Below are 24,032 nucleotides of genomic sequence, written 5' to 3' on the forward strand. Positions count from 1 at the left end.
AAACAGAGATATAAGAAAATATAGGATATCCCTATTTTCATTGGAGAATGGTGGAGGATATGGATATGGTTCAGAAGAATAGAGAAATAATAGGGCAACATACAGCTTTATGGGGGTCCTGCTCAAACTTGGGAGTTTTATTGGCATCATGTTTCAACTCGGGCTGTGGGGAGTTATTTTGCCTCATTATTCGGCCCACACACAGAGTCAGTGCACACCCCAAGTAGTTATCAATGTCAAGATAGACAGAAATGGCTATAAATAGATAGATATAGATATAGATATAGATATAGATATAGATATAGATATAGATATAGATATAGATATAGATATAGATATAGATATATAGACATACAACACATCAGAAGGTGTCAAATGTTTACCTCATACTGACATTTCAGGACAGCGTGAGAACTATAATACACACACACACACACACACACACACACACACACACGGCTATTATTATTCTAGTTTTACAGATGAGGAAGTGATTCAGTGAGTGAATAATAGGTAACTTGCCTAAAACCAGTCAGAAAGCCTTTGGATGAGCAGAGCTTTGACAATCCTTGACAACAGTCCCAGTAATGCACTGCATAACAACAACTTAATGTGACTGTGATATTTTTACAGTGAAATCTTATGTGTGCATACTCAGAAGCAAGTCCTCACTAAACTCAATGAAGGTCACTTCCATTGAAGCGTTGTAGGATTCAATCCAAGGTGTGAGTGGTAAGAGAGCTGAACTTCTACATCCAGTTATGGCTGGGCTCTTGCTTACAAGAAAGTCTGTGCAGTTAATACATCGTTCCTGACATGGCATACATTTATTGACTGCAGCCAAAACTGGTCTCATTTCAATATGAGACAGTTTGTTTTGCATCCCTTTAAACGAAATGGTCTGAGTTCTTTGCTGTCCGTTTTATTCATTTGGTTAAAGAGCACACTAGAGTATGCAGGGTGTTTTAAGTGCTCATGAAGAAGTATGTCTTGAAAGAGTTGGACCAGTGCAATTTTAATTTGGGTACATGCTTGAGATTTCATTTACACCCCAGTCTTTCTCTCTCACACATGTTTCCCCCCTGTTATTGGTGATTTGGTTTCTGCTTTGGTTTCTCCAGGTTTCCCTTTAAAGCAGGATAGGATATGAATTAAAGCTGCCTTCCTTTTGTGTTTTTGGATGGTGACACAATGCGGTTGTTTAATGAAAGATATTTATGAGGACTCATATCCTAATCTATGGAGTTTTTTTTAAAAAAACAAAACAAAACACTTTGGCTATTATTCCTCCTGAGACTGCTTTAGTTGGCTTATTGATTGATTTTGTTTGATAGCCATCCCTTGCCTTCCAGCTAAGAGCAGATACCAAAAGACAAAAGATAAAATTAAGCAGAATGAAATTTAGCATAAGAACATACGGTGAAACCTGCTGGATTGGACCAAAGGCCAGTCTAGACCAGCATTCTGTTTTCCATAGTAGCCAGCCAGATTTTATTATTATTTTATTGTTAATTAAATTTATATACCACCATTCAAAGATTACAGGGCAGTTTACAATGTAAGAAACAATGTTATGAATTTTGTGTTTTTATTTCTTCTTGCAAATGTAATGCCAATCTTGGTTTTGTTTGTTATAGTTTATACTTGTTTGTCTTCTTAATTCTTTTTGGGTTACATGGATAACATTCAACTTTTTAAAAACAAACAAAACTTTTTTAAAAAAACCACTGGAACTCAGCTAAATAATGAGAGGTTCAAAACACGCAAAAGGATATATTTGTTCACACAATGCATATGCCTATGAAACTCACTACTACAAGTTGCAGCAATGGTCACTTAGAAATTACATTATTATACACATTACTTGGCTGGAGAACCACACTGCAAAAACAGAAGAAGTGTGAATTTTAAACGATGGCTGCACCTCTGTTTGCACATCATTTTGCAAAGTGTGAATTGGGGAGATTCACCTTTAAATGTGAACCAAATCTGATTTCTCCAGCAGACTTAAGTAGGATGTAAAGGAAAGGGGCAAAGGAAGGCGTTGTGACACCAGGGCCGGGCGTCGCTACACAGGATGCATGTGCGGCGTTGCTACGTACAACGCCACACATGTGATGTACATAGCGGTTTGCCGGCGGCGCTGCTCCGGTGCCGTACGGACAGTGCTGGGATCCTCTGCTCGCGGCTGTAGTGGTGATGGAGGGATCTCGCCACCGTCCGTATGGCGCTGGAGCGACGCCGCTGGCAAACTGCTATACAGCGCATGTGCAGCGTTGCTACGTACAGTGCATGCATGCGACACTGCACATGCACTGTACTTAGCAGTTTGCCGGCGGCGCCACTCCAGCACTGTATGGACAGTGCTGGGATCCTCTGCTCGTGGCTTCAGTAGATAAACAGGTACCGCTCTGGCGGGAAGGTAAACAGAGTTTCCGTGCGCTGCTCTGGTTCACCAGAAGCAGCTTAGTCATGCTGGCCACATGACCTGGAAGCTGTACGCTGGCTCCCTCGGCCAATAAAGCAAGATGAGAGCCGCAACCCCAGAGTCGGCCACGACTGGACCTAATGGTCAGGGGTCCTTTTACCTTTACCTTTAGGTACTTTAAGTGTATAAAGCATTAAAACTACTTTCTATTTAAAAAAATTAAAAATCACACTGTATAGCCAAGGGTATAGAATTGCTAAGAATAAGGTCACACCAAAATAGAAAAAAGGCTATTACATATAGTTGAAATACATATGAATTAAAATGTTCATCAAATTAAATGAATAGCATTTTTAAAACAAAAAAAAAAAAATTAAAAATTCTGTAGCTCATATTTCAGAACTGCCAATGGTGAATGACACAGTGCCCAGCAATGTAACTGGATCGAAAAAAATCATTATTCATTACTTACACTGGCAATATCACAGCTTGACTTATTATTTACTAGATTTTTTAAATGTGGGTTGTAAAACTGGTTCTTACATGAGAATTTACAGTTTGCAGAGAATAGTCTCTGGAGAATTTTCTAGCAGAGAATACTCTCAAGAATATTCTCCTTCTTGAGAATATTCTCACCTCACATCACTAGCCACAAGCAGGGCTTAAGAATGTAAGAATATAAGAAGAGCCTGCGGGGTCAGCCCAGTAGGCCACCTGGTCCAGCATCCTGTTCTCTCAGGGGCCAACCAGATGCCAATAGGAAACCAGCCAGCAGGATTCAAGCACAAGAGCACTCTCCCCTCCTGTGGTTTCCAGCCACTGGTGTTTGGAAGTACTGCTGCATTCAACACCTAAAAGCAATCACAGACTCTCACGGCAGTAGTTTCAAGGTTGCCAGGAACAGAAACTTTTGGACATCAAATGCCTGGGTAAACAGATTTTTTTAATTTTTCTCCCAACAATTAATAGTGAGGAGGAACAGATGCACCTCACTAGGGAGAGCAGTCCAGAAACAGGGAGCCACCACCAAGAAGGTCCTGCTATAGATTAACACAATTGGGCAATACCCAGCAGTGGCACTGCCACTGATTGTAGGACCTGAGGTGGCTGTTATTGAGGTAGGAGCTCTTTGAGGCACTTGGGTCCCTCAAAGGGACAAAGAAGAAGATGAAAGTGAATTGGGCCCAGAAGCTCACTCCCCTCCTTAAAAGTCATAGTAGTGGTGGCCCCAACAGCAATGAGAGGCAATGAAGCCTTTTGTCCACCTTCTACCTCTTTCACCATACCCACTATTGCCTAGTACCAGAAATGTAGAGTGCAGTGGGTTCTGGAAGGATGCTTTGTTTAAGGGGTTTGGACTAGATAACCTACAGAGCTTTTCCTGCTTGCACAGTTCTCTTTACAACCAGCATGAAGTTGAGCAGGAAGCACACACATAAATTGTCTTGTGTAACATCTTTAATCATTCATGTATTTGTGTGCTCTTCCATAGTTAATGAGCCTGCCTGCATTTGCCCTTGTTCCTGCTCCCTTTCTCGTTCAGTCAGCTTGTTGTGGTTTTGTGTATCTAATCCATCTGTCACTCGATTACAGCTACAGAGCACCTGTTATGGATTTCTAGAATTTCATTCAAGCTGTTGACAAGTTATTCACAAATTGGCCCTTGTCAGCCTGTCATTGCATCGAGTGCTCTTTGGTGAATCCTTTTGGGTACACACCATAATGAACAGGAGTTCGTGCCGCTTCGGAATTAAACAGCTTCATTTTCTCCTGGTTTCTTAAAAGGAGCATTAACAGATTGGAAGTGACTTGCAGAGGGGACTTTGTTGAACCTGTATTCAAATATTTGTTTTCCCCAAGACATAGCACCCTGCAGGGAGGATCACAATGAAAGAGATGCTGAGCAGTCAGGAGGTGCATGTTACTCACAAAATGACCTAGCCTTTCTAGATTCAAACCTGCATCGTTTTCCAAATGATAAAGAAAGAAAAAGAGCAATTTTTTAAAAAAAATTGGACAACATATGTACTATATTAAAAAAGTACCAAGGGTTCGTGTTTGCAATGAGCAAAACATTGTACTGTAATAATAAATGTTCATAAATGTATCAACCAAGCACGTACATAGATCAGCACAGGAAGACCGACCTGAAACCATTTTGACTCCCAAACTGACCAAATGTTTTCTCTGCAAGGAGGGAGGGGGTCAGGGAGCCTTCCCATTGTCTCAGGAATTGGGAAATCACCATCTCAAAGGGTGACAGACTACCAGGAAAGGTAATCAGATAGGGCATTATCAGATAACCTGGCAGACAGGAAAAACAACAACATTCAAATTTCTGTTGTAGACCACCTTTTCTGTGATGTCTGATGTTTGTGGGGGGTGGTTTTGGGTTACACCCCTTCTGTGATGTATGTATGATGTACGGAGGGGTGGTCTTGAGCTCCAGGGCAGGGAATTAAAAATGTCTATATAAGGCCTTGAGCGCCATTGTTCGAGGTCCTCCTCCTTTCCGGCGTATGAGGGGAGCACCCTGTTGCAACAGATCAATAAAGATCAGGCTTACTAGCTGCTTTGCTTCTCAATATTCTCTGGTTGGCCTCTGTTATTTTCTCCTACCAATAGGGAACCCACATAAGGACTCGATACGGGCTCTTGGATACCCCATAAGGAAAAAAGGGCAGATTTTGTTTACAACAGTACAATGCAGAACAGGAGAAAAGCATTGCAATCTCAAATACTTAAGAAATGCACTTAAAGGTAAAGGTAAAGGGACCCCTGACCATTAGGTCCAGTTGTGACCGACTCTGGGGTTGCGGCGCTCACCTCGCTTTATAGGCGGAGGGAGCCAGCTCACAGCTTCCGGGTCATGTGGCCAGCATGACTAAGCCACTTCTGGCGAACCAGAGCAGCGCACGGAAACGCCATTTACCTTCCTGTCGGAGCGGTACCTATTTATCTACTTGCACTTTGACATGCTTTAGAACTGCTAGGTTGGCAGGAGCAGGGACTGAGCAACGGGAGCTCACCCCATCACAGGGATTCGAACCACCGACCTTCTGATCAGCAAGTCCTAGGCTCTGTGGTTTAACCCACGGATAGAGGAACTACTGCTGGCGACTCTTTCTTAATTGCTGATTTGTTCTCTATTGACCATAAGACCCATTTTTCCTGTAGCAGGAACCCCCCACCCCAATCATTCAGTTTGTACAAACTTCACACACTCACACTCACACACTACATATGCCACACGTCTGTTATAAATTCATAGAAAAATCAACCATACATCGGATTTGCACTGTTCCATTTTTGTTTTACTCCATATGACAAGGACTATCAAAGGGGGGTGGCTTGGTTCTGGTCAGCCATAATCCCTTCACCATCCCAGCACATCCACAGGAGCCCTGCCCAGTTGCTATGTCAACCCTGATGGTCCTAGACAGAAGACCATCAAGATCACAAAAAACTTGCCTATGGGAGTGGATTCAGCATGGACTGAAACAAAGGACAATAATCAGATCTTCCCTCTGGGGGCAGGAAACTGCCAACTCCCCTTTGTCTCCTGGAAGTGACTCATGGGGAGGGGGAAAGGAGGAACCAGTCAGGTGTCAGGACACTCAGGTTACCACCACAACTCCTCCCTCAACCCCTCCTTTCTGTAATGTATGCATGATGTTTCTGGGGGTGGGCTTGACCTAGAGGATGGGAATTTCAAAAGTTTTTATAAGGTCTTGCACACCATCTTTCTGGGTCTTTCCTCTCTCTTGCAAGTGAGGGGAACACCCTGTTGCAACACTTCAATAAAGGCCAAGCCTACAGGCTGCTGTTTTGCTCCAAGTTATCCTGGTTGGTGTCTTTGTTTTTGTCCAAGGGAGCCCTTGGATTTTTCCGGTAACATTCCCAACAGAAAAATAAAAGGATATAATTTTTAAAAAATTAAAAAAAATTAAACCTAGCTATTTAAAATACTTTTGTTACCTTTTTGGTCTAACAAAATACTTCAAAACTAGCTCACAAAAGAAAATAGAAACATAATAAGATATTTTTAAAAGCCCATTTTCCTTGATTTCAGTAAATAATGAGAAACACATTGTAATGTAGAAATCATTGTAACACAGCAGTCAACACACAATAAGATGTTTTGTAAAGTCCACCTTAACATAAGCTGACATTAACAATATTGAAAATAGTGGTTCATTTTGTAACCAGCTGCAGGGTAGTTATAAATTTGTGATATATCATATTCAGTTAGTCTAGTTGTCACTTTCTTAGCATTAAAAAGTTTTCTTGGTATTAAAAAACTTTGTTTAGATGGCTGTTCTGCAGCTGCTATGAAATAATTACTACTTCCTCAGAAAAGTACCAATGTGGTTGATTCTCCATTGGTTAGGAAAACACACAGAGAATCATTTTTGTGTTGGGTGGGTGGCGGGATGCCCTGTCCACTGCAGACCTCAGAACAGCACTAGCTAGAAATACTTTTTTGAAAAAGGAATGGCAACACTTTGCAGCTTTTAAAATCTGGGCAAATGGTTTTCAGAAAGGGAGAAGGCATGACCATGCTCACACCCACATCTTTGTCTCCAGGCTCTATGATACACAACAATGATTTGCCAGAGTGATATGCTTAGCCTGAAAAAAGTATGTGTTTCATTCCCGTTATCATTACTTCTGTTTAACTTGGTGTGACACCCATTGTCTTCACTATCTTCTCAGTCACATTACTTCCTGATTAAAGAACATTGTGCCCCAACAAAGGTTATACGTCAATAAGTTAATTTGTGTCTAATGTGCTACAGCTTCCCTCCATCATTCATACATAACATCTGGGCATATGTTCCCTTAGTTTCCCTGCATATTAACTACCTGTTTTTCCTCTTTTGTGAGGAAAGAATATATGTTAGGCGAGGAAGCAACTGGGGATTGCTAGGGCGGCCTAGAGTCACAACTAATGACAGAGAACCCTACTCTAAAATAAATGGGGAACAATCAACACTCACTTCTTGACAATACACTTTGAACTCTCAAGGCAGTCAAGGCTAGCTTGCATATAATAGAAATGGGCAAGTGAAGTGATAACGAAAAAAGAATATGTATCTATCTATACATCTATCTATCTATATATGATAGAAAATATAAAGAAGGGGCCAAGTTGACTCTGAAGGGCTTAACCACCTGCTTAGGTCTGCCACAAACTCACTACAAACACTTGTTTTGTGCCAATACAGCCATAGTCTTCAAACCTTCATCAACTATGGTAAGCAAAGGAACTCCTAGTACCCTAGTATTATTATACTGGGAACTCCTGACACTCCTAGTATTATTCCTGCACTGATGCAGGTTGAACTAGATGACCGTCCCTTCCAACTCAATGATTCCATGATTCTATTCCATCAGTCAATATCAGATCTCCTGAAGGTCATGTCTCAACTACGGGAGCAAACACAAGAGTTATGATCCACTGGATCTCTAGCCAATTCTCAGTGCATCCATGCCATACTGCCATAAGCTGTACATTCCAGCTCAGGTGGAGATACAGCAGCATAACTCACTCACAAAGACAGGGCTCAGGAAGTTTTTAAATGCACAATATGGTGTCAGAAGTTGCCACATACAAGAATCAATGAGAGTAAATCAAACGAATGAAGTCCACCATTTTGCAGGCCATTCTGTTTGATAAGCCTGGAAGAAATGGGTTGCAGAAGGCACATTTCACCAGCTGCCATTGCCAAGCTGTAATGAAGCTTAGCAGAGACCCACAACAAACACTGGCTAGCCTCATTAAGTTCTGTTAGAGGAAGTGAAGCTGAAATATTGAAGAAACCAATGAGAATTCAAACAAGTCTAATGAGGATGTCAGTTAACAAACAAGGCAACTGATAGATGGAGAGAAATGCTAGGAAAAATGTCCAAGTTTACAAAGACGAAAATAGTGCTGAGACAAAGGTCTGCTTTTCACTTTGACAGTAATGATTCTGAGAGGCTAAATTCACCAAAAGGAAGTAATGCTACCTTTTTTTATGTATGTTCGCAGCCCTTAAACAGAAGTTTTCAGCAGATATCTAAAGGAATGTAGTGGTGGTGCTTACTATCAATAAGCAGGGAGCTATAAAGTACAACTGCTGTCACACTAAAGGCAGGAATCCTTGCAAATGCAGAATGGTTATTGTGTGGTGCTTGTTCCACAGATTGGAAGGATCAAATAGGCACAGATGGGGTATGACAATCTCTTAAATAAACTGGTTCCAAACCCTTCAGTATGTATGGACAGTGGTACCTCTGGATGCAAACGGGATCCGTTCCGGAGCCCCGTTCGCATCCTGAAGTGAACATAACACGCGACTGCATGTCTGCGCGGGTCGTGTTTTGCCGCTTCTGCACATGCGTGTGACATCATTTTGATCGTCTGCGCATGTGGCAAAGCCTGGAAGTAACGCGCTCCATTACTTCCGGGTCATCGCAGAGTGCAACCCGAAAATGTTTAACCTGAAGCGTATTCATCCCGAGGTATGACTGTATGTATGTATGTATGTATGTATGTAAGGGACTTCCAAGCGAGTGTCTTATTAGGGTGTATGCTCAGTGGTGTAGCGTGGGGGGTGCAGGGGGGGCCGGCCGCACCGGGCGCAACATCTGGGGGGTAGGGTTAGGGGGCGCAAATCCACGGGTTAGGGGGCGCAAATTACTTGCCTTGCCCCGGGTGCTGACAACCCACGCTATGCCACTGTGTATGCTGAAAGTCAAATGTGTACCTCAGCTTCATCCAAAATCCACTCTAACCTTAGAAGCCACATACCTCTATACACACACACACACACACACACACACACACACACACACACACACCTATACACTTGTAAATCTGAACTAAATCCCAGCAGCTAGATATAATGTGACTGGACTGAGTTATCTGTCATGCTGAGTTAGCTAAACTGTAGAAGCTCATATAAAACTGGTGTGGCAAGCGAGAGACATAACTGGTTTACCTGGAGTGAGATTTCATAAGCAACAGCTGACTTTATCAGATGCCTAGAGTGAACTAAGAAGGTGAGTGAGTGTACAGTCTTGCACAAGGGGATACAGTACACCAAGGCTAATATAGCGAGAATACAAAAGGCATCTGATTACGACAAATTTATATGAGAAATTTATAAAAATCAGATTCTAAAACAAAAGCGATGGAAAGTGATGTTCTTTTACTAAACAGATGATAATTCAAAATGCAAAGGAAAAAGGGAGTTAGCATGCAGTCACATAGCATCATAAAGCTTATTACATGTTAATAGAAAGACTTGTTATTGCTATGGTTTATGGAAATAATAATTGCTCCTAAAAGTTTACCAGATCTACTAACCCACAAGCAGGGGATTTTCCATAAAGAAAACTACACTTTAATACAGTGGTGCCCCGCAAGACGAATGCCTCGCAAGACGGAAAACCCGCTAAACGAAAGGGTTTTCCATTTTTGAGCTGCTTCGCAAGACGAATTTCCCTATGGGCTTGCTTTGCAAGACGAAAACGTCTTGTGAGTGTTCCGATTTTTTTCCGCTCCCCCCCCTTTTTCTAAGCCGCTAAGCCGCTAATAGCCTTTTAGCCGCTAAGCCTTTAATAGCCGCTAATCCGCTAAACCGCTAATAGCGCTAATCCACTAAGCCGCTAATAGGGTTGCTTCGCAAGACGAAAAAAACGCTAGACAAAGAGACTCGCGGAATGGATTATTTTCGTCTTGCGAGGCACCACTGTATCAGCACTTTGCCTTTTTTATATCCTAATAAAACAATAAGGTAGAGTGTATTTTCTATTCTTTATCACCTCCTCTCTTTAATTTCCCAGCTTCATTACAAATAACTTTGATTAAGTGTCTTTTCCCTTAAAGCAAAATGTTTAGCAACATTTCATAGAGGTAAAGACAAACAACTGCTGTTTTAGAAACCCTATCATAGACATGTTATCAACACCTGGATTGCTAATTGACTTACACTCTCTGATGTTTGTCTTTCAAATAAAACAAGATGTTACATTTATCCTGCTGTAAAAGATGGAAAATGAAGTCTAGGTGGGTTCCCATGAGGAAAGACACAGCGATAACAACAAGAACCTTTATTGAACTACATAATTGTGAACAAAGGCAAAGTAACTGCTTATATACATTCCCGAAAGCCTGGGCCACTCCCACTCCCAATGTGATTGGCTGTCTAAACTTCCAAGTTGCGAATCACGACTCAGAGTTCAAGGGCCAATGGCAGAGGCCCAAATCCTGAAATGTTCTGTGATTGGACATCAGAACACAGGAGCTCAGAATACTTAGTCCAGACTCAATACTCAGCTCAGCACACTGGTCAAAGTGTGATGTAGTATCAACAACAAATGGTGGGCCCAAGTCTAATAGGTTATGGGCCAACTGGGTCTAACATGGTACATGATGCACTAGCAGTTTGAGGGGACAATTTATGTCAGGAGCAAGAGAAGGCCTTAATCTTGCTCTTCCTTTTCAAACTGAGCACAATAGTTGTTTATACACAATTAACATCAAATTCCATTTAGCCCTATGAGATTTGTTGTGGCACAAGCTTTCATTGACTAGAGCACACATATAGCACAATAAACCTGTTAGTCTTGAAGGCTCCACTGGACTCTTTTTGTATCTCTTCGGTGTAACAGACTAGCATTCTACCCCTATGGGATCTGTCAGCTTGAACTTGCTCTTCCTTCCTGAATCTTCACTGACTCAGTATAAGAATTGCCTCAAACTATGTTGTCAAGTTGCAGTATATTATAAGCAGCTACACAAAGCACAGGCTTAAAAAAAACTAAACATTTCTCTTCACCTTGCCTTTAATCTAACTTTTCACTTAGAAATCATTACGCATAAAGGAGAACTGCAACGCCAATCATGACTTCACAGTGCTTTCCCATTACGTTTTCCCTCAGATTCCTTGAAATACATTCTGTCATTGTTATACTTTCCTTAAGAGGAACAGTAACAATATAGATCGTATATGAAAGCCCTTAAACATCTTTTGCATACATTACAAATCTGTTCACATGAAATTCTTCTAGATTCAGGTTTCTACATTAAAATAATAATAATACTTCATTGTCATCACTGCATCTAAACAGACTTGTCCAACGAAACTGCTCTAAATAGTGAGAGGGCTTTTACATCAGGGACCTCTTAGGAGTGGGGAGAAACAGCTGGTGGCCTGTCATGACTGTTTTGCTAGCAAGACAGTTGAGATGAAGTCGGGCTTTGCCTCTACCATGGCATCAAGGTCCAAGCCAAAGAACTTTGCCCTAAATTGCTCTGCACAATTTCTACAGTAGAAATATATGAAGGATGTATTTCTTCCAAAATGAAGACACATAAATACTTTTCTGATTAACAGGGATGCTGCAATCTGCCTGGTGGGGTTGAGAGGATAAAAACTTGGATTTTTCTTTACCCACCCTTTTTACCTGCGCTGTCTCAGGCCCTCAAGTCTGACTTGAAAAGGCTCCATAGATAATATACCTAAAGTAGACTGGAAATGAGAATCAGTGGAGAACTGGCTGTTCCTACTCTTCAAGTAGATAAGAATACATCCAAGAGAATTGCCTCCTACTATTAGCAGGAGCCTGTGATCTAAATATGTCAAGAAACTGCTGTAGAACTGAAAACCTAAGAGCCACTTACTATGGACAGATGGAATTTTAAAGAGTTGTGTTTTGGAACTTCTCAGACAAAGCAAGAAAATTTCATATTGCAAGTGGAGGAATTCTACGTCACTTTGCTGCTACCCTGTCCACCTGTCCCCCCCCCCATCACCTTGGATGTTCTCACCCTGAAGGAAGCCCCCAACCACAGCTCAGCAGAAGATATGTTGGTGCAACTTTCTCATCCTGGCTCAACTGAGGCTAAGCCGGCTGAGCTGAGACCAGTGGAACTTACACTGACACAACCCCTGAAAAATGGACATTCCAGGGCAAGGAGAGAGCAAGGACCCAGTAGCAGGGACTTCTGCAGGATCCTAACTCAGTCACATGACCTCACAAACTGGCAGAACTTGCATGGGCAAAAAGGATGGTTTAAGTCCAACGCATTGTAAAGGCTTGATTTCCCTCAAGATGGTTTACTGGTTCAGTCTGCATTAGGTCTGCTCCTGAACAGAGTTTTGATCTGGTGTACCTTACACCAGCTCAACTTAAGCCGGCATAAGTTACGCAGGATTCCCATACTTGGAATTACTCCCTAGGGCTAAGCTATTGCATTATTTACAAACTACAGCACAAATTATTAACTCCTTGAACCAGCGCCACAGTGATTAATATGTTACTTTCATTGTAGTGCTCAGAATGTTTCAAGTAGACTTCTGATTTGAAAAGCGACTTGTAAAAATAGCTCTTCCATACTAAGCCAATGTGCTTCCTGAAAAATTAAGTGAAAAATTAAGATTCTTCTGCCTATCAGGTCTGCTAAAACACCACCACTATTTCCAAGTTGTGAAGCATCAACCAATTCCAGTTACAACAGAGACAGATTTTCAGCTATGAGCTCATTGTTGCTTTTGAAGTTAAACCAGAGAATATTATACTGTAACCAATGTGAGGCCCAAAGAACTATTATTCCAGGATGTGGTATGAACTGCAACCAAGAGGCAGACAAAAAAAAGACTTCAAGTTCTTACACTATGAATGACTCTGACAGTGTCAGAGTGTATGTTATCCTCACAATGATCCTGTGAGGTAGATCAAGCTAAGAGACACTAACTGACCTGAAGACACTAACTGACCTGACAGTGAGCTCCATGTGTGAGTGGAGGTTTTAACCAATCTTAGACTAGCATACTAAACCAGTAAGTAGTTTATGTTTGCTAAAGACTTGATGGGGATTAAAGAGCAATACAGTCCTTGGTCATTGGCTCACACAATCTATGGGGAGATCCACACAACACATAAATAGTACATTCAATGCACATTTAAGGCAGATGGCTTCCTCAAAATTAACTGGGAAGTGTAGTTTGTTAATGGTGCTGGGCACTATAGCTCTATGAAGGGTAAACTATAGTTTCCAGGATTCTTGGGGAAAACTTATGTGCTTTAAATGCATGGTGTGGCTCTGCCCTAACAGATATGCTACAAAAGCGGAAGGGGTGGGGAGAAGAATGAGGAAAGCAAGCAAATCCTGATCCCAGTAATTGAAGTTACAACGATAATATGTGACATTTCTCTTTTTTCTCTATTCTAAAATAATTTTTGTTCTTGGTTCTGCACTTTTTCCTGAGACTCCTGCCATTTTAGCTACTATTTTGAGATTTCAGAGGCTGCTGTATGATTCACCCAGTAAAAGGATCTTATTGTGTCCTAAGGCACAAAACACATGAAATGGAGGGAACATGTTGGACAGGTCAATTGACATAATATTCCTGTTAAATTTCTGAAGCTTACTATTCACCTGTTCTCTAGATCTTTGCCCTTCTTGGTTAGTAAAAACTGCCAGGACAGGTTAGAAGTGCAGGACTTCAGAGGTAGTATTTTATTCTTATCTACATAAAATATAATGTTAGCAATATGTTAGCAATAAATATATTAGCAATAAAGGTCAGAGTTATTTAAATCAAAATATAATTAAAACGAGCAGTTCCAAGTATTGTTTTAAAGTGTGTTTATATATATTTTTGTGTGTGTGTGTGTGTGCATGTCAACTATAAATATATGGGTAGGTTGGCCTAAACAAAGAAGTTTTGAGCAGGCACTGAAGACAGTACAGCTTTGTGGCTGAATGTGAATTTGAACATGGCTCTTCCATGTCTAAATCCAGCACTCTAACCACTACACAAATCTCTCTGTCTCTCTTGTCATATCTGAAGCCACACTGATAGATCACAGTGACGACAGTCATACTGGAAAAATACATATTCCACTGCAGGTGGCATACTCCACTGAAGGAAACAAAATATGCTTGAAGTAGTCGTTTGATATAAGTCTCTATATCAATGCATTCAAGTTAAAATGTGGAAGTTAGGTGGGGTTAGTTGCTTTGCTTTTGTTCTGTTAAGCAAAACTTTTGAAATATTTAGTATTAAAAATACTCCTTTAGTTTTCCACCAAGGGTTCCATGACCCAGATTTGATTGGAAAGCTACTACTGTATTAGAACAATGATTCACTTTGGAAAAAATCTGGTATAAAGTTTATGAAGAAACTAGTTTAACAATTCTAAACAGTGTTCGACAGGAATTAGAGCTGTGTTGTTTTGAAAGTGAAGGGACCTCTTTTAAGGTAAACAAAGGATGCTCTTGCCAGCTCTGTTCTATGATCTAATATAAGAAGACCCTCTGTCATGTTTGCTTCATTATCTTTCCTCAGGGCTGCTTTACACATTATTATTTTTAAAATTATAATTTAATGCATTTAATTGTTGCCTAAAATGTCTCAAGGCATTTGTTAAAGTATACAGAATATTAAATTGAAAATAGCATCAAAAAGTGCTCACCTTGCATCCTACGCATGAGTTTTTGGCTTGTGCATAACCAACTTACATCATATATCTGTGAGGTTGACTCATACATTTCTTTCACTTTATGTGCCTTGCAAAGAAACACTGCAGAAAGCTGTTCCCAGTAAGGTAAAGGTAAAGGGACCGCTGACCATTAGGTCAAGTCATGGCCGACTCTGGGGCTGCTGCGCTCATCTCGCTTTATTGGCCGAGAGTGCCGGTATACAGCTTCTGGGTCATGTGGCCAGCATGACTAAGCTGCTTCTGGCGAGCCAGAGCAGCGCACGGAAACACCGTTTACCTTCCTGCCGGAGTGGTACCTATTTATCTACTTGCACTTTGACGTGCTTTCGAACTGCTAGGTTGGCAGGAGCAGGGACCTAGCAACGGGAGCTCACCTCGTCGCGGGGATTCGAACCACTGACCTTCTGATCAGCAAGTCCTAGGCTCTGTGGTTTAACCCACAGTGCCACCCACGTCCCTGCTGTTCCCAGAACATGTATTAAATGTGAAATAAATAGCACCTCACACACTAGAATGAACACAGCAGGTGCATGCAAATCTGTAGTACCTGTTTGTTATTGCATTATGGCAAATTTTGATAATGTTATAGGTGGAAATGTTGTCCAAGTATACACACTTCTTAGATATAATGCTGACCTGATAAATAAACCAAAATATTATTTCTACATTGACTGAATGACAGAGTAATATTAGGTCAACCTGGTAATCAAACCAAGTATTATTTATTCATTAGCCAAATGGCATTCAGAACAATATAAGAACTGATTCAACGAAGAGCAGTAATGCATTAAAGCCTTTCAGTCTAACCAAACCTAGTTAAACCAAGTACTACTATTTCAGGTGATTACTATAGGGTTCAACTAACAGCCTCGATATCATCCTTTTAAGGTTGTTACTTGGTTAGCCTGTACAGTTTTACAGTGCTTGAACCAGCTGGGAATTGATTATGTTTTCCTTAGGAAAACATAGTATTTAATATTTGTAGATTTGACTTCCTACAGTCAACATTATTCCTTTGCCTCCCTCTCAGTGGCCTGCCCTCACTATTCAATGCTGGGTGTCCTTGTTTCTCATTTTGCTAATGTAATCAAATGTGTGCGTTTGTGGATTATGAAGACTCCTATCCCCATCCTTATTACCTGCTAGTCATAATGGAAATTAAGAATAAGCAGCAGCAGCTTTTCCCCTTTTGTGAGGCAGCAGTACAAGTCCTTAAGTCCAGCCTCTTGAAAGACAGGTTATTGGCTCTTTCTCAGTACAAAGAAACCTTCAGGCTACTGGTGAGATTAGAGCTCTAACATTATGTTAAGACTTGCTCCTGCTTGTCAGAATTTCATACGCTGCTGCTGCTGCTACTAAGCATGCATGCAGAAATTTGGTAAACATCTTAAAATAAGAGACAAATGTCCTCCTCTCATATTAGAATCTGCTACTAGTTAAAGGGATATTTATTAGCAACATCAAATGAAGGAAAACTAAAGGAAAGGTATGGCTTGTCTCACTGCACTGAACAAAACTAAGGATACAATCCTAACTCCACTTACCTGGGAGTAAGCACCACTGAATTCAGCAGAACTTTGGAGTAGATATGGTTAAGATCGCTTTGCAGGTTATCGAGATAGGCAATGCCACTGTGCTAAGCAGGAGAAACAGACATAAGAAAAGAGAAAATAATGTTTGAGGGACCAATGTGGTGATAAAAACTGAGGAAATAAAATATATTGAGAGTGGTTTGTACCATTGGCAAAGGGCTTACAATAGAGTATGATAGAAGAAAGGAATTTGGCTGCTGAAGTATCACACAGCCTGTATGGCAGTTCATATTGTTACACACCACCCCAAACTCTGAATGGTGAGAGACTTCAGGGGTTCCAAATGCGTACCCAGGGTTCGGTTTCCTTGGAATTAGGATCAGCTGAGACTGTGGTGTCTTTAGGTTTTATTTACACATATATACAACCTGAACACAAGACAGGCTGTGGTGACAGTGATGGCCAGTGAATGAGTGCTGATTTTAATCTCTGGAATACAGACTTTAACCGAAGGAGTGTTATTTTTCAATGTAAATAAGTTTAAAATGATTTTTTAAGTACATCTGCTTCTTCATGTGGATGTGGCATATGTTAAGTTTGCTCTCTGGTCTTTGACTGCAATAAAGATTGAATGATACAACCTGAGCTTAGGATGGAGGGACAGACACCAATAGCACCCTAATAGATCTTACTTTCCCATTTGGTTTTCAGGGGATCCCCAATATCTAGCACGAAGTAAACATGTATTTGTGCCTCCAGCTTCCAGTCACTCACACACAACATTGTCTATTGATCTCCTACATAGCGGCTACTGTAGGTGAGTGGGGCAGGAGAAAGGCCCATCCATTTGTTCTATGGCACAGAGCAACTTACTTGGTTGTGCTAATTCATGATACTTAACTAGCCAGCCAAATCCATTACCTGCACAACGGAACTGGTTTGGCCAGCTTCCCCTCATACATTTTACCCTCACAGATCCAGGGTCCCCAGTTTGGAAAGGAAACCAGGGTTTTATCCAGACTAACCCTCTATATAACACTATATTCTCATGGGGGTGAAGGGACAGGAGAACCCTGTGGATGGAGCCACAAAGAAGTGTAGGCCAGAACATAGACACTGAATCAGTTGTTTCTTACAGTGATTTCTCTTAATGCAATCAATGGATCATTTTTTTCATGCAATTCATTGTCAGAAGCCAATATATGCCAATACATGTTGTTTTATTATTAATTTAGATTTGGAATATCCATATACCACAACAACAAATCACTGCATAGTTTGCATAGTAAAATTGAGCAACAATTAAAACTTCCTAAATTCTAAAAGGTTTTATTTCAGTTTTATCTGCACTGTTCCTTGAAGAGGACATACCTTGAATCTTGTAGGGTTCTTCAGGAAGATGGGAGCAGTATCTCCTGGCTCCTGGAACTCTTGGTGGAAAATGCTCTTTGAGGACTTACTTGTGGCATAAAATATTCTCCTGCAGTCCTCATTGGTGTTCTTGCTTCACTACATCTTCAACAGACACAGGGGTATACCATAGGAAACCGGGGCCTTTTCTCCTTTATTCAGGCATGGAATTATTTAATTCATCCTTTTTCAGCTAAAACAGCTCTGAAAGCAACTTACAAAGAGGAAAACACACCATTATTACCTTTACATTTCTTACCATTAGGGATGAGAACCTAAACCTCATTCTATACATTTATTCTGTGGGTATGCTCAGCTGTTTTTCTTTAACAGATTTGCTAAATTTAATTCCAGAATTAGAGCACCTTTCTCCCCTATGCCATACTGATATGTAATCATACATTGATAAAACCCCACAAAAGCAATCTCAATGTGATTGTACAGCATGCGTAATTGCATCTAGACAGCTTTCATGCTGTTTTACTGTTATGTACATGCCGTTCTGTATATTGGTAACCAACCCTCTCCACCCAGTTTTGATACAGCTGTAAGCAGTAACAGAAAGGTTGCTTATTTTTACTGTTTCAACAATGCACACAAGTTGTTTATTATTAGTAAAACACTCTCATATATATATATATATATATATATATATATATATATCCATTCAATTAAGTATTGCATGTAAATATGCATAAATTCTGTGTCCTTTTTGGTGACCCATTTCTTGGTGACGTAAGTGGCTACCTTATCCAGTCTTCATTTCACACTTTTGTTGCTGTTCATAATTAGAGTAGGCAAATAGTAGATTTCTATTCAGGTGTGCAAGGATCATGTGGCGCAGCCATTCTGCACTAATTATAATCTTCTGTTAAAGTGTGTGGCTTCAGTTTTTGGGGAAAAACCGGCAGCAGTAAATACATAAATGAAACCCATTATTATTTTTCTGCTACACATATAAAGAGAGCGAAAGCTTTGCATATTTAACTTCTGCTTATAAGGCTGCTGTTAAAGGCATGGAGTAGAGGAGTGCAAAACATGGCAGGGAAAAGTGAAAATAGGAGGAAGCCTCCCCAGTACTCTTCCGTTTTAGGAGTAAGGTAAGAATGAAATCACTTATTATTTGAAAGCAGAAAATAAATCCCTTTGTGATTCAAAACTAAACCTTCCCTACGGGTGGAATCGGATACGTCGCCCTATTTTTCACAACCAGCTGCTCGCTCCCCTTCCACTCAGAAACGCTGCACAGCCTGACAGACCGGCCGGGGGAAAAAAAACACAATTCCTCCAGAGCAAGAGCTGCGATTGGTCGCCCAGCCCTTGACTGCAGCGGCAGCTCGACGTGGCTCTCTCGCCGCTCCATTGGCCGCCGAGTTGCGGGGCGGAGCCTCCGCTCGTTCTGCGTCGGAGACCAAACAAACCCGGCGCCCAGTCCGAAGGGAAAGGAGGCGGGGCTCGCAGGCCCTGGGCTGTAAATGCGATCACGTGACGCCACTGTTTACATCCTCTCAGCTGTTTGGCTCTTTTTCGCCTTCTCTCTCGCTCCCCGCCCCCCTCCGCCTCTCGCAGCAACACAAACAGTCGGGACCCGCGGCGGCGCGTGAAGGGGGCGGAGAGTGGCTGACCCTGAAGAGCGCCTGCCCTCGCCCACCCTTCGCCCTCCTCAACCACCCCGTTGGCCACACCGTCTGAAAACAAGCTCCCTTTTACCCCCGCCCCCTGAGAAGTGGGCTCCTGAGGGCTTTCCTTCCCCGGCCCCGCTTCCCTCAAACTCACGCCAAAGCTTCGCTCTCCCTTTCCCCCTTCGGGAGCCAGAGGACACTGCGGAAGAAGGGTGAGTGTCTGGTGGTGGACTCACGGTGGGGTGGCGGGCGCGTGAGGGGGGCAGTTGCTGGGGAAGAAGAGCAACGGCGGGGGCCGCCGAGGCGCTTATGGCGTCGCCGACGTCGGGGCTGGAGCCCAATGTCCCGGCTAGTGATGCTGCGCCCGCATTTCCTCCCCGCCCCCCCCCCCCCGCGTCCGGCACGAAGGCCGTTGAGAAGTCCATCGGCGCGAGACCAACTGTTCGCGCATCGCTCGCCTGCCCCCCCTCCCCCCGCGGAGCGAGCGCTCGTTGCGTTGGCACTTCTTGACGCGGGAAGGCCCGCGTTGGGGAAAGCGGGTGGGTGAGAGGAGGAGAGCGCGCAAGGGACTTGGAGGCGCTTCCTGCTTTCTCCTTCGCTGCGCAGTTAAAGCAGCACGGCGAGGTTGCTTGGTTTTATATATATATATATATATCTATATATATCGGGAAGCGCAAGTGCTTCCCTTGTTTAATTCGGGATCCTGAGACCCGTCGGGATGTTGGTGGGGGGAGAGAGAGGGGGGGGGGCAAATAATGTTCACCGGCAGCTCTCTCGCAACCTTCTTCCCTCCCCACCGCGGTTCTAGCAATTAAAGGAGGCGGGCCTTTCTGCTCTCCGTGCTTTTGCCTCGGAGCCGGGGCTATAAAAGGATAAACAAGTTGGTGGAGTCTCCGCCGACGCTGCCGTCTGTCTGCTCCTCTCCTTGCTCTGCCTTTTTGGCCGCCAGTTGGCTTCGTTTTGAAGAGGTGCCAAAGAGGAAGAGGAGAGCAAATGAGCCGCTCCACAATAAAGAGGCGGAGGGCGCCAGAGTCGCCTCGTCACAAGGTTGATGGGGGGGGGGGGAGAGAGAGACAGAAGCAGCGTCATTTGTGTCCCCTCCATTTCAAAATTGGTCCCTACAAATCATCCCTCCCCTACCCGAGTTAAAAGAAGCCACGCTTGGCCTTAACGTCTCTGACGACACGGGCCAGGAAAATGTACGCGTCAATACATTTCTCAGGCTTGGACGTGCCACCAGGCACTCTGTTGTGTTTGTTGCAACAAGCTGGCATGGCTCCTCCTCAGGAACTTGTCACATTTTCCTTCTGTTTACACTGAAGGTTCTGCATTGAACGCTGGAGGGGGAGAGGCAAGGGGGCTTGACTGCCGGAGGGGCGCTTGCCATTTGCTCTCTTGTTTCTATTTTGGCTGGAATGAAGAACGAGGGCGGCCTCTCTGCGTGGTTTACAGAGACTTGCCTCTAGCTCCTTTCTCTCACTTGTGGGCTTCCTGCATTTCTGCTCCCTCCTTTGTGTGCACAGTTAGGTACTCAGAAAGTCTCTGTGTCTGGCTCCACGGTAGAGGAAGAAGTCTTTTTTTTTTTTTTTGCATGTTGTTTGTAACGCAGCAAAGCAACACAGGGCCTGGCTTTTGCTATCTCGTCTTTGGTGTGTTTGCCAAAGGAAAGGACCTCTTGTGATGGCTGCTGTTGACCTTGAGGCAAAAGCTAAGAGATAAATATCAAAAGGGAGTCAAGAATCTGTGATTGCAGAATGTGGCCTCCCATTCAATTTGTGATTACTGGCTAGTCTCCTGGTCTGACCTAGTTCAGAGCCATTTGCTCATTGTAGTACTGACTGGAGAGGGTCAGTTGTACAACACTGATATTTGGAAATATGAAATACCACGTGTTATTTTTAAGTAAGATAAAAACAAACCACTCAGCACTGCTTTTACATTTCATCTAAGAAGAGTAAAACATTGGATGCAAAACATTTTTTTCTGCCTCAAATTCATATTTATTTTATTTGAAGCATTTCTTTGAAGCCTTAAAAGGTTCTCATAGTGGCTTACAAAAATAAGTACTGAGAGGTATGCTGCTGTCAGACTTTAATACACAACAGGAAAATATATTGTGGCAAGGGTGTATAAAACAAACTCTGGTAGCTATAGTTCTTAGTTACAAAGTTCTTTATAACTGTTAATTCTAGAGGACTAGGTAGGTGAAAGATGCTTCTTTTAGTTCTTTCTCTGGCCAATGAATGGGGCCAGGTTGGTTTTTCTCTTGCAGCCTTCCAGTGACTCGTGGTTTACTGGTCAGTGGAGCATGTGCTGCCTACCAGTTGCAGTCCCTGGGTAAGGGGAAATTGAGTTCCCTTTAGCAAATATTGTTAGATTTGGTGCCAAAGTAAAAGACCTAATGTTGCACTTGTCACTGTAGAACAAATTAAACCTGACTTCTTATTTTGCTGAAGGTCTGTTCATTACTTGCTTTGTCATGTTCCAGACAGAAGAGGTACATGAAGGGCCTGTGGGGAAAACATCCATGAAGAAATCAGGGGGGAAAGAGGCAACATAGCAATGATATATATGCTCTTGGCTACCAAAAAGCATTGTTGCCTCCTGCCCACCATCACCTCACTTTTGATAACAACCCCACATCATCCATGCATGGAACAGTGTGATTAATACTTATCATGGTGTTCCTGCTGTAGAACTTAGATCATATGAAGTCCACATTACCTTCTTCCTAGCCCAATGCCTAGGTGAACAGAGGCATGCCTAAAGTCACAAGTTAGGGTTGCCATATTTCAAAGAGTGAAAATCTGGACACAAAAGTTGAGCTTTGAAATTGTTGAAATCAACATGCAGGGAGGAAGAATATGAATATGAATTTTAAGTTTCCATTTCGAAATTCATACGCTTCCTGAACGAGCTTGTATACAAGTTATAGTAAGTAAAAACATACTGGTTTGCAACCAGCCTGGGTGCATAATCATAACTGTAGTTTCTCTTTTGTCTCATATGGTTGGTAGAAGAGAAGGGGGTAAGGGACAGTCACCTCAGCTTCTCTGTTGAATTCAGTGAGATAATTTTACATCACCTGTCTTGTTGGCATACTATTACACTGGCTCCAGGTGCAGGACTGACGTTGGAAATGAGTGTAGGATTCTAGCTAAGCTTTTTGCTTGTTCCCTTCCACACTCCCGTTTTGACCACGTTTTCTTCTTGTGCTGGCATTGCCAGCATAGTAGTTTTGTCAGTGTTGTTATACTGCTGGCAAGACAGTAATATTACACTGGTGTGAATACAATATACCAGCATAATGTCCTGCTGGTGCAGCAGAATTTAATAGTAATTCTATCCCTGCCCAGCAGATATAACTTGATGATAGGATGTCTCTGTTTAGTCTTTTATTTTTAAAAATGTTTCTTAGTTTAAGGCCTAGTACTGCAAGTGCCTTTTTATGCAGTTTTTCAAGGTCTTGATGAGTTTCATTTAAGTTTTCCTCAGTATAGTATCTGCAAATATTTGAAGGCATTTAGACAAGATTGCCTTTTTTGCAAACAAAAGGAGTGAGGAGAAAAAAATGTTTCCAATTGTGTTTAAATATATAGCTAGAAGTTAAAGTTTCAAATGCCAGGAATGTGGTCTTCTGTTATTTTTAGACTTGACCTCACTTGCATTTTCTCATGATGCAGTAATTACAGCTAAACAAACCTGAAGTCATGTCTGAGAATTTGCTAGTTTTACATATTTCACAATCAAATGTCTTAATTCCAGCAATATTTATAAATATATATATTGTATAGAATGCCTTTCATTAAAAAAATTATGATGGTGTACAGCAACATTTATAGAATGCCATAAACACAGTACTAAATAATTATAAAAATTATCGGCTTATCTTAAAAAGTTTAAACCACTGAATAGGTATTTCATATTTTTTTAAGTCTTCAAGAAACTCCTGTAAATTAGCAATGAGGTTGCCTGCTGCTTCTCTGCTGGAAGAGTGTTCCACAGCATGGGACTGGCAGCACGAAATGCCCAATTTCTAGTGGAGGCCAGTCTGACTTCTGAAACATAGGGGGAAACTAACAGCACTGCTCCAGGTGATCTTGATCAAATCAGAATATAAGGGCTCAAGTGGTCGTTAAAGTATCCTGGACACAAGGTGTCCAGGGCTTTGTGTATTGCATTGCAAGGGGATGAACTAGATCAGTGTTTTTCAACCTTTTTTGGGCAAAGGCACACTTGTTTCATGAAAAAAATCACGAGGCACACCACCACTGTGTGCGGAGAGGGAGATGTCAGAGCCCCGCTGCTCTCTATGGGGAATCGGATGAGAGCGGACCGCCTGTCCGCTCTCATCCAATCCCATCCGATCTGATCCCCACCCAGGATGGATGGAAAATAGGGTGGACACAGTCCGGCGCCCGCCTAGTGGGCGAAAATTTGACTTTCTTTTTAAAAAAAAAATATTTTGAATTTTTCAATTTTTCCCACGGCACACCAGGCAACATCTCGCGGCACACTAGTGTGCCGCGGAACAGTGGTTGA

General features: G+C 42.1%; 1 protein-coding gene and 1 long non-coding RNA gene across 27 annotated transcripts in view; one reads left to right on the forward strand and one right to left on the reverse strand.

Annotated features, from left to right (window-relative positions):
• LOC310713624 overlaps positions 1-20,391 on the reverse strand; it is an 80,431-nt gene extending 60,040 nt beyond the window's left edge. For 4 of the 7 annotated variants that reach the window (XR_014529347.1, XR_014529348.1, XR_014529349.1 and 1 more), the window contains exons 1-4: positions 20,254-20,391; positions 17,830-18,082; positions 16,471-16,562; positions 13,860-13,950 (exon numbers count right to left, since the gene is read on the reverse strand). This is a non-coding gene — a long non-coding RNA (uncharacterized lncRNA). Of the gene's footprint in view, positions 1-4,140; positions 4,387-6,420; positions 8,111-10,407; positions 10,458-13,859; positions 13,951-16,470; positions 16,563-17,829; positions 18,083-20,253 lie in introns of those variants that run through there. The other 3 variants (XR_014529352.1, XR_014529351.1, XR_014529353.1) reach the window with 3 other exon arrangements.
• Positions 19,293-24,032, forward strand: part of PCMTD1 (protein-L-isoaspartate (D-aspartate) O-methyltransferase domain containing 1) — a 32,750-nt gene continuing 28,010 nt past the window's right edge. For 7 of the 20 annotated variants that reach the window (XM_083518005.1, XM_083518004.1, XM_083518003.1 and 4 more), the window contains exon 1: positions 19,293-19,702. The gene's annotated coding sequence lies outside the window, so the exon portion shown is untranslated. Of the gene's footprint in view, positions 23,694-24,032 lie in introns of all 20 variants that reach the window. The other 13 variants (XM_083517992.1, XM_083517991.1, XM_083517995.1 and 10 more) reach the window with 6 other exon arrangements.

The sequence above is a fragment of the Podarcis liolepis genome (assembly GCF_965112155.1).
Source record: "Podarcis liolepis genome assembly, chromosome: 8".
Classification (NCBI taxonomy): domain Eukaryota; kingdom Metazoa; phylum Chordata; class Lepidosauria; order Squamata; family Lacertidae; genus Podarcis; species Podarcis liolepis.